Genomic DNA, 10,338 nt, shown 5'->3' on the forward strand with positions numbered 1-10,338 from the left:
CCTTTAGTGAGACTTTTTTATACATTGAAAATGTTATTAGATTCTTTGGTTTCATCATAAGGCTAATATCTGTTTTTTGTTGAGGTGTGGTGTTTGTTTTAATTTTCTTTTATTTTCTTCCCCTTCTTCTTCTTCCTCTCCTCCTCTTCCTCCTCCTCCTCCTCCTCCTCCTCCTCCTCCTCCTCCTCCTCCTCCTTCTTTTTGGTTTTGCTTTGGTTTGATTTAGGTACTGGAAATTGAACCCAAGGTCACTTTACTACTGACATATATTCCAGTCCCTTTTACTTTTTGAGACAGGGCTCACTAAGTCGTATAGAGCATGTTTCTGTTTTATTTGTTTGTTTTGTGCTGCAGATTGAACCCAGGGGCATTCTATCACTGAGCTAGATCCCCAGCCTTTTTTTTTATTTTGAGACAGGGTTTTGATAAATTTCTGAGGCTGGCCTTGAACTTCTGGTGATCCTCCTGCCTCAGCCCCTGAGTAGCTGGGATTACAGGGGTGTATAGCAGTACCCAATTTAGAAACTGTTTTAAAGTTGACCCATTCAGGATATAATGATCATGAAAAGAGTGAAGACCTTGGAACTATTTAGAACTTGGTTTTGTCAAGACAGATGTCTAGTTTTGCATATATTTTTGTTTTCTTTTTTAATGATACAAGCAGATAATTAACTGTTAAATAGCCACAGGACTATGAGAATTAAATTGGCTATAATAATATCATGTTTGATTTTGTCCTCTCTAAAAGGACAAGGGCATGACCTCCTTGGGTAAGACCAAAGGGAAAATTTTTCTTTCTTTCATTTCTCTTTGCCGAGTGGTTTCTTTAGTAATAATGTAACAACAACAATAAAAATACCAAATATTAAGATAACTGGAGTTAACATTCCACCAAAAGGAGAAGGAATTGAAATCTCTCAGAAATTGTTGCTTTCATGAATTACTTACATTTAATGTATGCTTTCTGTGTATCCAATATATACTAGTTAGACACTCTATTAGATGTTATGAATGTGTAAATGAATAAGACACAGGCCTTAGGATCAGACCAAGAAGAAAGGCATGAGAGAAAATTAATTACAATCACATGTTTTAATGAAGAAGTTAGGACAGATGCCATGGAGAAGACTACATTGGATATGGCCCCAAAGTTTTGTGTAGTGGAAAAAAACAAGGAGAACATTGTTCTAAAGGTAATAATTATGCAGAAGTATAAAAATATAAAACCAGAGATTTTAAGCTTGGGAGGTATCTTAAATATTCAAAAATCAGGACAACCGGTTATCGCAGTTATATAATTTTAATCTGTTTAATTGCTTTAGTGACCACTTGAATAATATTTTCATACTATTTCTTCTACCAAATCACTGGTGGCCCAAAAAAAGTGCCAGTAAAGGAAATGAGCTGAAGGATGATAGACTAGTCCCTTTTTTCCAAAACACAGGGGTTCATGAAACAGCACGTGGTAAGACACTTGAGATCTGTGATGTAGGTGCTATTATCATACTTTATAGAATCCATCAGTGAAACCTAAGGTTAGTGGGTCTAAGTTTTGGGGCTGAGAATGGGTTTTTCAATTCATATGGTACTACATACACAAGGCAGGGATGTGATGATATGAAAGAGGAGGTCCGTGTTCCTTTGCAAATGATTATGCAGGATACTCTCAGCAGAGGCCATTATATACACTTTTTTTGGTACCAGGGATTGAACTCTGGGTTGCTTAACCACTGAGACATGTCCCCAGATCTTTTAAAATTTTTTAAAAATGTATTTTGAGAGTGGGTCTTGCTAAGTTGCTTAGGGCTTTGCTAAATTGCTGAGGCTATACTTGAACTTGCAATCTTCTTGCCTCAGCATCCCAAGTCACTGGGATTACAAGTATACACCACCATGCCTCTCTTCTCTGTACACTTTTAAAAAGCAATAGGATTATGGTTTTTTTAAACTTTCCTTATGATAATAATCTTACATATAGGTGACCAAGTATCAATGTCTAACATATCATCCATTTTAGATATCTTCATGCATTCGTTCAAATAGACTTCTTTTTTAAATTATTTTTTAGTTGTTGATAGACCTTTATTTATTTTTATTTATTTATATGTGGTGCTGAGAATTGAACCCAGTGCCTCACACATGCCAGGCAAGTGTGCTATTGCTGAGCCCTAGCCCCAGCCCCTCAAACAGACTTCTATGGAACAGACTCCTATTCCTAGGAACTGGGTAGGGGGAGGGGAGGAAGGAATGAGAGAGGGGAGAATAATTTCTGTTTTTAAGTGCCCTTGTTTTGAGACTACAGAGAATATGTTAATGGGCCAGAAGGCAACCTAGACCTTATCAACAGTGTTTACTTTCAGGAGGCCCCGTAGCAATGGGGATGATTAAAGCTTGAGAATAAAAGAAAGTGTTCCAGTGCAAATTTTACACTATATAGTCATTGGAAACCTATCTCCTTTAGAATATGCAACCTTCTTTCTTACAGAATATAGGATCAGTAAACCATCACATCTTCAGTAGTGTGGATATGTCAGGAAGCCATGAAAGTAAAATACTTCAACCCTTATGCCACTTGGATGAAGTCAAAGAATCCACAGCCTACTCTTCCTCCCTTGGGAAAGTATCAAAGTCATTCATCAAAGTAATTCATCAAAATTAGTGTTCTTTTGGATATGCATTTCTAATTTTGTAAGAATATTTTTAGCTCATGCTAGAACAGGGAAGATGGACACAGCCACTAACAATTGACTACATTGTGTTGAAACCATCCATAGGTACACAGAGGATTTTCATGGCACTCCAGGAGTTCTTGAATTGTATTTTTCTTTTCTTTTCTCCTTTATTTCCCCCCCTCTTTTCCTTTTCAGTACTGAGTATTGAACCCAGGGACCTCTATCACTGAGCCACATAACAAACTCTTTTTCTGTTTTTTATTCTGAGAAAGGCTCTCACTAAATTACCCAGGTTGGTCCTGAACTTGTGATCTTCCTGTTTCAGCCTCCCAAGTGGCTGGGATTGCAGGTGTGCACTACTATGTCCAACTTCTTGGATCACATTTTGACAATCACTTTTCCATTGTACTTTATGCTACTGTTTTCTCTTCTTGATTAGTGTATGTCTATATAGCTAGAAACCTTATGCTTTTAGTAAGGCTAAAGATGGAATTTGAGGTTTACAGCTACAAATAACCCTCAGGTTAATATGTTCACATTTTACAGACTGGTTTGCCTAGTGTGATTTTTAGTCAAAGATGTGGACTGAATGTTTGTGTCCCTCCCAAAATTTATGCATCAAAGCTTGAGACTTCAGTGAGATTGTATTTGGGGGTGGGTTCTTGAGAGGTAATTAGGAGTAGCTGTATCATGAGGGTAGGGGCCTCATGATGGGATTAGTGACCTTGTAAGGTGAAGAATAAAAATCTCTCCCTCCAAATGCATGCTCTGAGGAAAGGCCATGTGAGGACATAGGAAAAGGTGACAGTCTGCATGCCAGAAGAAAGCCCTCAGTACAATCCAAATCATCTGGCACTTTGAACATGGTCTTCCAACCTCCATAACTGTAAGAAAACAAAATTCTGTTGTTTAAGTTAACCAGTCTGATATTTTATTATGGCAGCCCACATACACCAATACGGTTGGAATTTTTGTTTTTTTAATCTGGAAAGTATAGAAAATTGCTTTTTCCTCTTCTATGATATCCAGCGTTCCAGTCATTTACATACACTTTATAAGAGATGTTAAATCATTTTTGGGTTACTTTTTAAGAAATAAGTGTAGGTTTTCTATGACCTTGAGACATGAACACACAATAAAAGTCCACTTTATTTTAAAAAATTTGCTTGTTTTTTTTTTTTTCCTCTAAGAGAGCATAACTAACAGTCTCTATTCCCCAATTTTTGTCATCACTGTAATAGTCTGTGGTTGGGCTGGGCAGACATGTTCACACATAACCCCACCCTGCCCCATGCTCCTATATGCATCTTTCTTTTCTTTTTTCTTTTGATACTAGGGATTTAACGCAGTGATGCTTTAACTACTAAGATACATTCCCGATTCCTTTTATATTTTATTTTGAGACAGGGTTTCTCTGAGTTGCCTAGGACGTCTCTATATTGCTGAGGCTGGTCTCAAACATGAGATCTTCCTGTCTCAGTCTCCAGAGTTGCTGATTATAGGTATGAGGCATTGTTCCCAGTAAATCTTTCCATAATATTTAGAAGTCTGTCATTCTAGGGCTGAGGATACAGGTCAGTGGTGAAGTGTTTGCTTCGCATGCATGAGGCCCTGGATTCAAGATTCAGTGTCTAGCACTGCAAGAGCGAGACAGGAAAAGGTGTGTGTGGGTGGCCAGGGGTGGGTGGGGGGGAGGTTGTTTGTCATTCTAATTGTCACTGGTTGAAATTTTTATTTTAAAATATAATGACACAAATTGAGAAATCCTTAGATTTTATTTCATCCAAACATCCAACAAGAGAGGAGAGCTTAATTTGAAAACTGGTTGTGATATGGACTAGATTTCCTATTTAGCAAGGAGATTTATGGTATAAATAAGATACCAAGAAGTGAATCAATAGGGTACTGTGCATGATTCCATTTAAAGGAAGAAAATATTCTGCAGGACTCATGAGCCATTATTTCAAATGCTTGTGTAAATATGGTTTAGTTCATCATCACCTTTTCCAATTATGTTTATGTGCAGCTCCAAAGTACAGCCTCTGCTTCTTTTTTTGAAATGCCACCACCTGAACTAGCATTTTCATTAATACAAACAGTGTTTGCAGTGTCTGAGTGGTGGTAGGAATACAGGAGTTTTTCATTATTTGTAAACGACACACCTCAAAGAAGTGCCCTGTTTAGCCCTAGCTTAGCTTTTTGAACAAAACCACTTACATATTACATTTTTTCAGTTCTTCATGAAACTTTTATATTTCTATAATTATTATCATGATGTTAGTAAAGTAATTTTATCTTTTATTTCTAAAAATAAAATTTTCATATTTACATGGATTAGGGATTAAATCATATTTTCATAATGTCAAACAATTTTGTTTTTCAGGTCAGTTAAGGGTGCAATAAATACTTGCAAGCATAACTTTAGCTTTGTTTGTTCTAAAGTTTTACTTTTAGAAACCTGGAATATTTTAATTGCATTTAATAAGCAAGAACCGCTATGTATTAGTTAGAAGCAAGAACTTGGAGAAGACTGCCCGTGTTTGAATCCTAACTTCACTAATTACCACATAACCTTAGGAAAGTTTCTGGACCTTTCTGTTTTCTGCACTGTTTCTCATCTGAAAATTTGGGAGAACGGATCGCATTTCAGAGGTCCATTGTGTGGATTGCATTAGTAAATATTTGTTACAGAGAAGAGTGAATAAAAGTGTTTACCCTCGCTAATAAGACATTTCCAACAGTAAATAAAGGTTCTATGAGGAATGAAGTGAGAAACATGTGATGTATGGCACAAACAGAAGCCTTTTCAGGCAATAGGCTGGTACATCTTTGGTTCACTAGAGGACCAACAGTATTACCTATCGATATTATTGAGGCCACCTGATTCAGTCATCTTGCCTTAATAATACCAAAAGACAAGGTTAAAAACTTGTAGAGATAATTAAAAAGATTATTAGAATAACTGAATACCACATCAACCGCTTTCTGCTTGAACTGTTGCTTTTATTATCTAGGGTTCTCTAATCTTCAAAGTTGATGATTTGGCATTTGACTCAGTCAGATGTTTGCTACTGACTCATTTAGTCATTCTGTCCTTCTTAATTTAGTCCAGACTTGTATCATTGTGTCTCTTCTTTGCTGTTCTTGTTGTTTTCCTAATTCCACCTTTCCCAAGCTAAAAACAACAACAACAACAACATATATTTTTAAGGAATTATGCTCTCCCACCTCATTTGGTTGCCCATATCCAGCTGTCCTGCTTCTAACAGCATAAAAGACACTATGTGTTGGACACCATGTTTACTGCCCTCGTATTTCCCACTGGTAACAGTCCTACTTGATTTCTCACCAGCACCTTTAAATCACGGTAGCAAAGAATGATTTTTTCGTAGGACATGCTGGCTCAAAGATACTGGTCTGGTCTTTCTGCTTGAAATCACAGGTTAGCAGGAGAGAACCATGTATCTGTGGATCTGAGCTAGTGACCTACATATAAGTTCCAGCACCTGTTAAATACCCCCGAGCTATTCCAACCCTTACTACTCATTTGAAAAGAGACATGAAAGAGAAGAAAAGGACACGCTGAAAACCAAGCACCAACTAAAGACTTTTAGAATATCACTCTAATTGTTGCCCAAGCATGCTCAGTGAGAAGCTTTGCTTTATTAAATACATTCTTTATCAGAATAACTTCTCTGAAGATTTCCTGTAAAGAAAAAAATCCTTGCTCAGCAGAAAGTGACTTAGGCCAAGTATGGTGATTAGTCCACACCATCATCCCTTTTGTTCGTTACCTTTTCTCGTTAAAATTCAGGCAAAATAACATGGCAAGTGGAAGCTGAAGGTGTGGTGGAAGGAACCCTGGGGTCAGAGTGTGGAATCAGGTCTCTTGGAATAATAATTTACCTTCTGAATTTCAGCATCTATTCATACGAGGAGGTATTATTATCTACCTTTCAGAAACGTAAAGATTAAACAATGGGAGTGCACACCTGTAATCCCAGTGGCTCGGGTGGCTGAGGTAGGAGGACTACAAGTTCATGGCCAGCCTCAGCAACTTAGGGGGACTCTAAATTAAAAAAAAATAAAAATGGTTGGGAATGTAGCTCAGTGGTTAAGAACCCCTGGGCTCAATCCCTTGTACCATAAAAAAGAAAGCCAAAAGAATTAAAAATAAAATATTCAACAAGGTCATGTGCCTTGGTAATATTGAATATTATTACTGTTTATTTTATTAGCAATAAAAATTTTGTTATTATGGATTTGGATGATTAAGTTCCAAAAACTAGTTTTCTATTGAACTAGATGGATGATTTCTTTAACTACCTCCCACTCTTTTTCCAGAAATGTTTAATCTGCAGTCTTCTGGGCTCTAGTGTATGGAGTACACAGGGCTCAAACACTGGAATAGGAGAGATTTGAATTCAAACTTTGGCTAAGGAACACTAGACTCACTTGCTATGAGTGCTAGTCAAGTCTCTGACTCTTGGTTATAAAGGGCTGGAGACATCTGCTTTGCAGTGTTGTGGAGAGGAATAGTGATAATGTATGAAGGTGTTTGGAATAGTGAATAGTTCAAAGTAAACAGCCCTTATATTACAAGTTATTTGGCTTTTTCTCTGGTACACCTTCATGTTATTATCCACAATGTGGGTTTGTCCGTGTTCACAATTGCTTTATAGGGCCTCCAGCATTATGCTTAATGGATGGTAAATGCTGACAAGATTGCATCTTAAAAACCATGAGTCATTTGGATCGATAAATAAATCATTAAATCATTACAAAATTACATGGCTCAAAAACCCTCTCTGTTCAGATATCCTAATTGCTCATTATTTAGAAATTTAAGTTCTATGAGGAATATAAACATTTACAAGTCACAGCTGTTGCCTTCAGGAAACTTACAACCTAGTAGGAAGTATTTCTTTCACTAATAACTGTGCCCAGCCAAATTATATCCTTCATGCAGTTACAAGGCTATAAAGCAAGAAAAAGAAAAATGCTTTCAAAGGTCAGGTTTCTTTTTAAATGAAAGATAACAGTTACACACACCTCTATGTTCCATACTGTGATGGTTTTGTACATTTACACATTGTACATTGGTGTTGATCAACTCAGTTCTCATTTCTTTTTGATAAGAACATTTAAAATCCTCTCTTCTGGCTATTCTGAATTCTATGATACAATATTTTTTAACTAAAACCATCTTTTGTTTAACAGAACACCAGAACTTATTTCCCCATCTGGCTATGATTTCGTAACTGCTAACTAATCTCTCCATTTCTCCCTCTCCCCTACACTCATTGGCTTATGGTAACTACTATTCTGCTTTCAACTTGTATGAACTCAGTTTTGTAAGATTTGCAATACAGGTGAAACCCTGCAGTCTTTGAAATCATTCTTCTGTCAAAGGGAATGGTAATGGGGAAAGGAGAAGTGGGGAAGAAATTAAAATCTGTTATTTGTGTATTATGTGTCAAACCCAGTACTAGACGATTCTCATTCATTGTTTGAGTTAATACTAAACACAGTACTATGATATGGATTGTAAAATTTAACTTTATGGCTGAAAAAATAAGGGTAATCTCAGAAAGCTGATGTGACCTCATCTGAGATCACATATCCAGTAAGTGCTAGAGATGGGATTTCAGTTATCAACAAGGGAAGGAGAAGGTAGGCTTTGTACAATTTAACTGAAAAAAAAAATCCTAGAAGGTATTTTGAGTATCTCACCTCCAGAAATTTCTGATTTTTTTCTCTGTATTTCTTCCTTCTTGCCTCCATTGGACTTCCAAGCAGTTCAATTCTCTATTGTGGAATCCTCTGATGAGGGCAAGAGCTACAGCAACCTTTTTAGTACACATAGTCCAGAGGGCTTATCTTGCCATTTTACCTGCATGCTTTTAGCAGGGAGAAGATATTATAGCTATTTTAGATATTTAGTGGTTAGTGTCAAATTCAGGAATACTCTTTTGACATTAACTTAATTTTAAAATACCAGAATTAAGATATACAATTCATTTATCCTTTTACATAAGGAGTATCAGTGATCATGGCTTATACCACCTAGATAGTTACAAAGCTTTTAAAAGCAGTTTTGGATAGTTAGTACAGTTAGCTGCAAGTAGCAGAAAACCAAATTAACATGCCCTAAGAGAAGAAAATTTTTTTCATGAATCAAAAAGTCTGAGGATGGAAAATATAGGATAGATAAAGAGGAGGGGTGAAGAGATTGTAAGACTCTTTTAAAAATCGTCCTTAGAAACCATAACCAAAAACTTGTGGCCACTCCTAGGAGCAAGGAAAAAGTTGTCTTGTAGTTTAGAATATAAAAATTGGAAGAAAAAATATCATCAGAGAGAGACAAAGAGGTTCTTCGTTCTCCAGGGACCATAGACGAGAAAAGCAAGGCAGAAAAGGGCTGTGAACTGCTTTGGGAAAACTATTCTCTCCTCCCCAACATTGGGCTCTTAGTATTACCTGGACTGTGTTTGATGACACAAAGGACCCTCTGCTTCTGTCACCTTGGGTTTCTTGGCCACAGGAGCTGATATGATTATAGTACTTACTTTATATGTTTGTTCATGTAATGAGCTAGTGAGTGCAAAGTGTTTAACACAATGTCTGGCACATAGCACACTTAAATAAATTCAAGCAACTGTAAAAATAAACAATAATTATTGATTTATTATTAAGCAGAACACTCATACTTCCCTTGATGCGAACAAACTTTTTTTGATATTATCTGTATATTGCCTTTAACTTTTCAAAAATAATGTTTCCTTAGGAATACCCATCTCAAGCTCTGGATGTGTCTCTGAAAAAGTGTCCACAATGCTGACCACACTGGAGGCCAATGCAGAAACTGGGGGAAGGTTCGCAGCAGCTGGGTGTGGACATGCTGATCTCTGAGCTTGATGCAGCACTGTTAATCTCTCCTCCAGAGCTGGATAGAGGCCTGAACTGAAGCACTGAAAGATGCCTTGCCAATTCAAGGCAAGGTCTTTATTGTTGAAACTCTTGCATAATGACATCTTTATTCATGTGAAAATACAGGATGAATTTCAACTGTGTGAAATTGTTTATGTTCGTCGGAAATGTTATTTGTCTTTACAAAGTCTGGTTTCAATGAACCAGCTATGTAATGGATATTAAATAAACATGGAATTTTACACGTTCATAATATTTGGTTTCTTGTTGTGATTTTGATGAACTACACTTTCAAGCATTGTCAGTTCATCCTTATTTACAAAGAAGCGTTTGCTTGTAGCAGAGTGATGTAGTGACTTGCTTTATTTTCAGTCAACTTTTCTATTCAATGTTAAATGTGAAACTGACTCAAAAATGTTCTTTTAGGCAGCATTTACATTACTTTCTGTATAACATACATAATACTGTTTTAACTTAATACCATGAACTATAGAAACCAAAGACATTCTAATTCTATTTTTAGTGTACTTTTTTTCAAGGCAAATAAATTGTAATGCACTAATAAAAGTAAGTAGTTCACATTAAAAGACTTTTATTGTATGACCCAATGAAATTGCTCTTTGGAAACTGACTCTTAAAAAATTATTTCTCAAAATTATTTTGTAAACTGATTTTGTATCAAATTGAATTGACTTTCTCGCTTAAATTCTTGATGACAAAAAGTTGAACTCCTTCT

At 36.3% G+C, this 10,338-nt stretch overlaps 1 long non-coding RNA gene across 2 annotated transcripts in view; it reads left to right on the forward strand.

The window, feature by feature from the left end:
- LOC124081916 (uncharacterized) overlaps positions 1-9,855 on the forward strand; it is a 46,215-nt gene extending 36,360 nt beyond the window's left edge. For both annotated transcript variants that reach the window (XR_006848185.2, XR_006848184.2), the window contains one exon: positions 9,460-9,855. This is a non-coding gene — a long non-coding RNA (uncharacterized LOC124081916). The remainder of the gene's footprint in view (positions 1-9,459) is intronic.
- Positions 9,856-10,338: the final 483 nt, after the last annotated feature.

The sequence above is a fragment of the Marmota monax genome, unplaced genomic scaffold, assembly GCF_021218885.2.
Source record: "Marmota monax isolate L192 unplaced genomic scaffold, Marmota_monax_Labrador192_F-V1.1 WCK01_AAM20220418_F8-fsc00018, whole genome shotgun sequence".
In the NCBI taxonomy this organism is placed as follows: Eukaryota; Metazoa; Chordata; class Mammalia; order Rodentia; family Sciuridae; genus Marmota; species Marmota monax.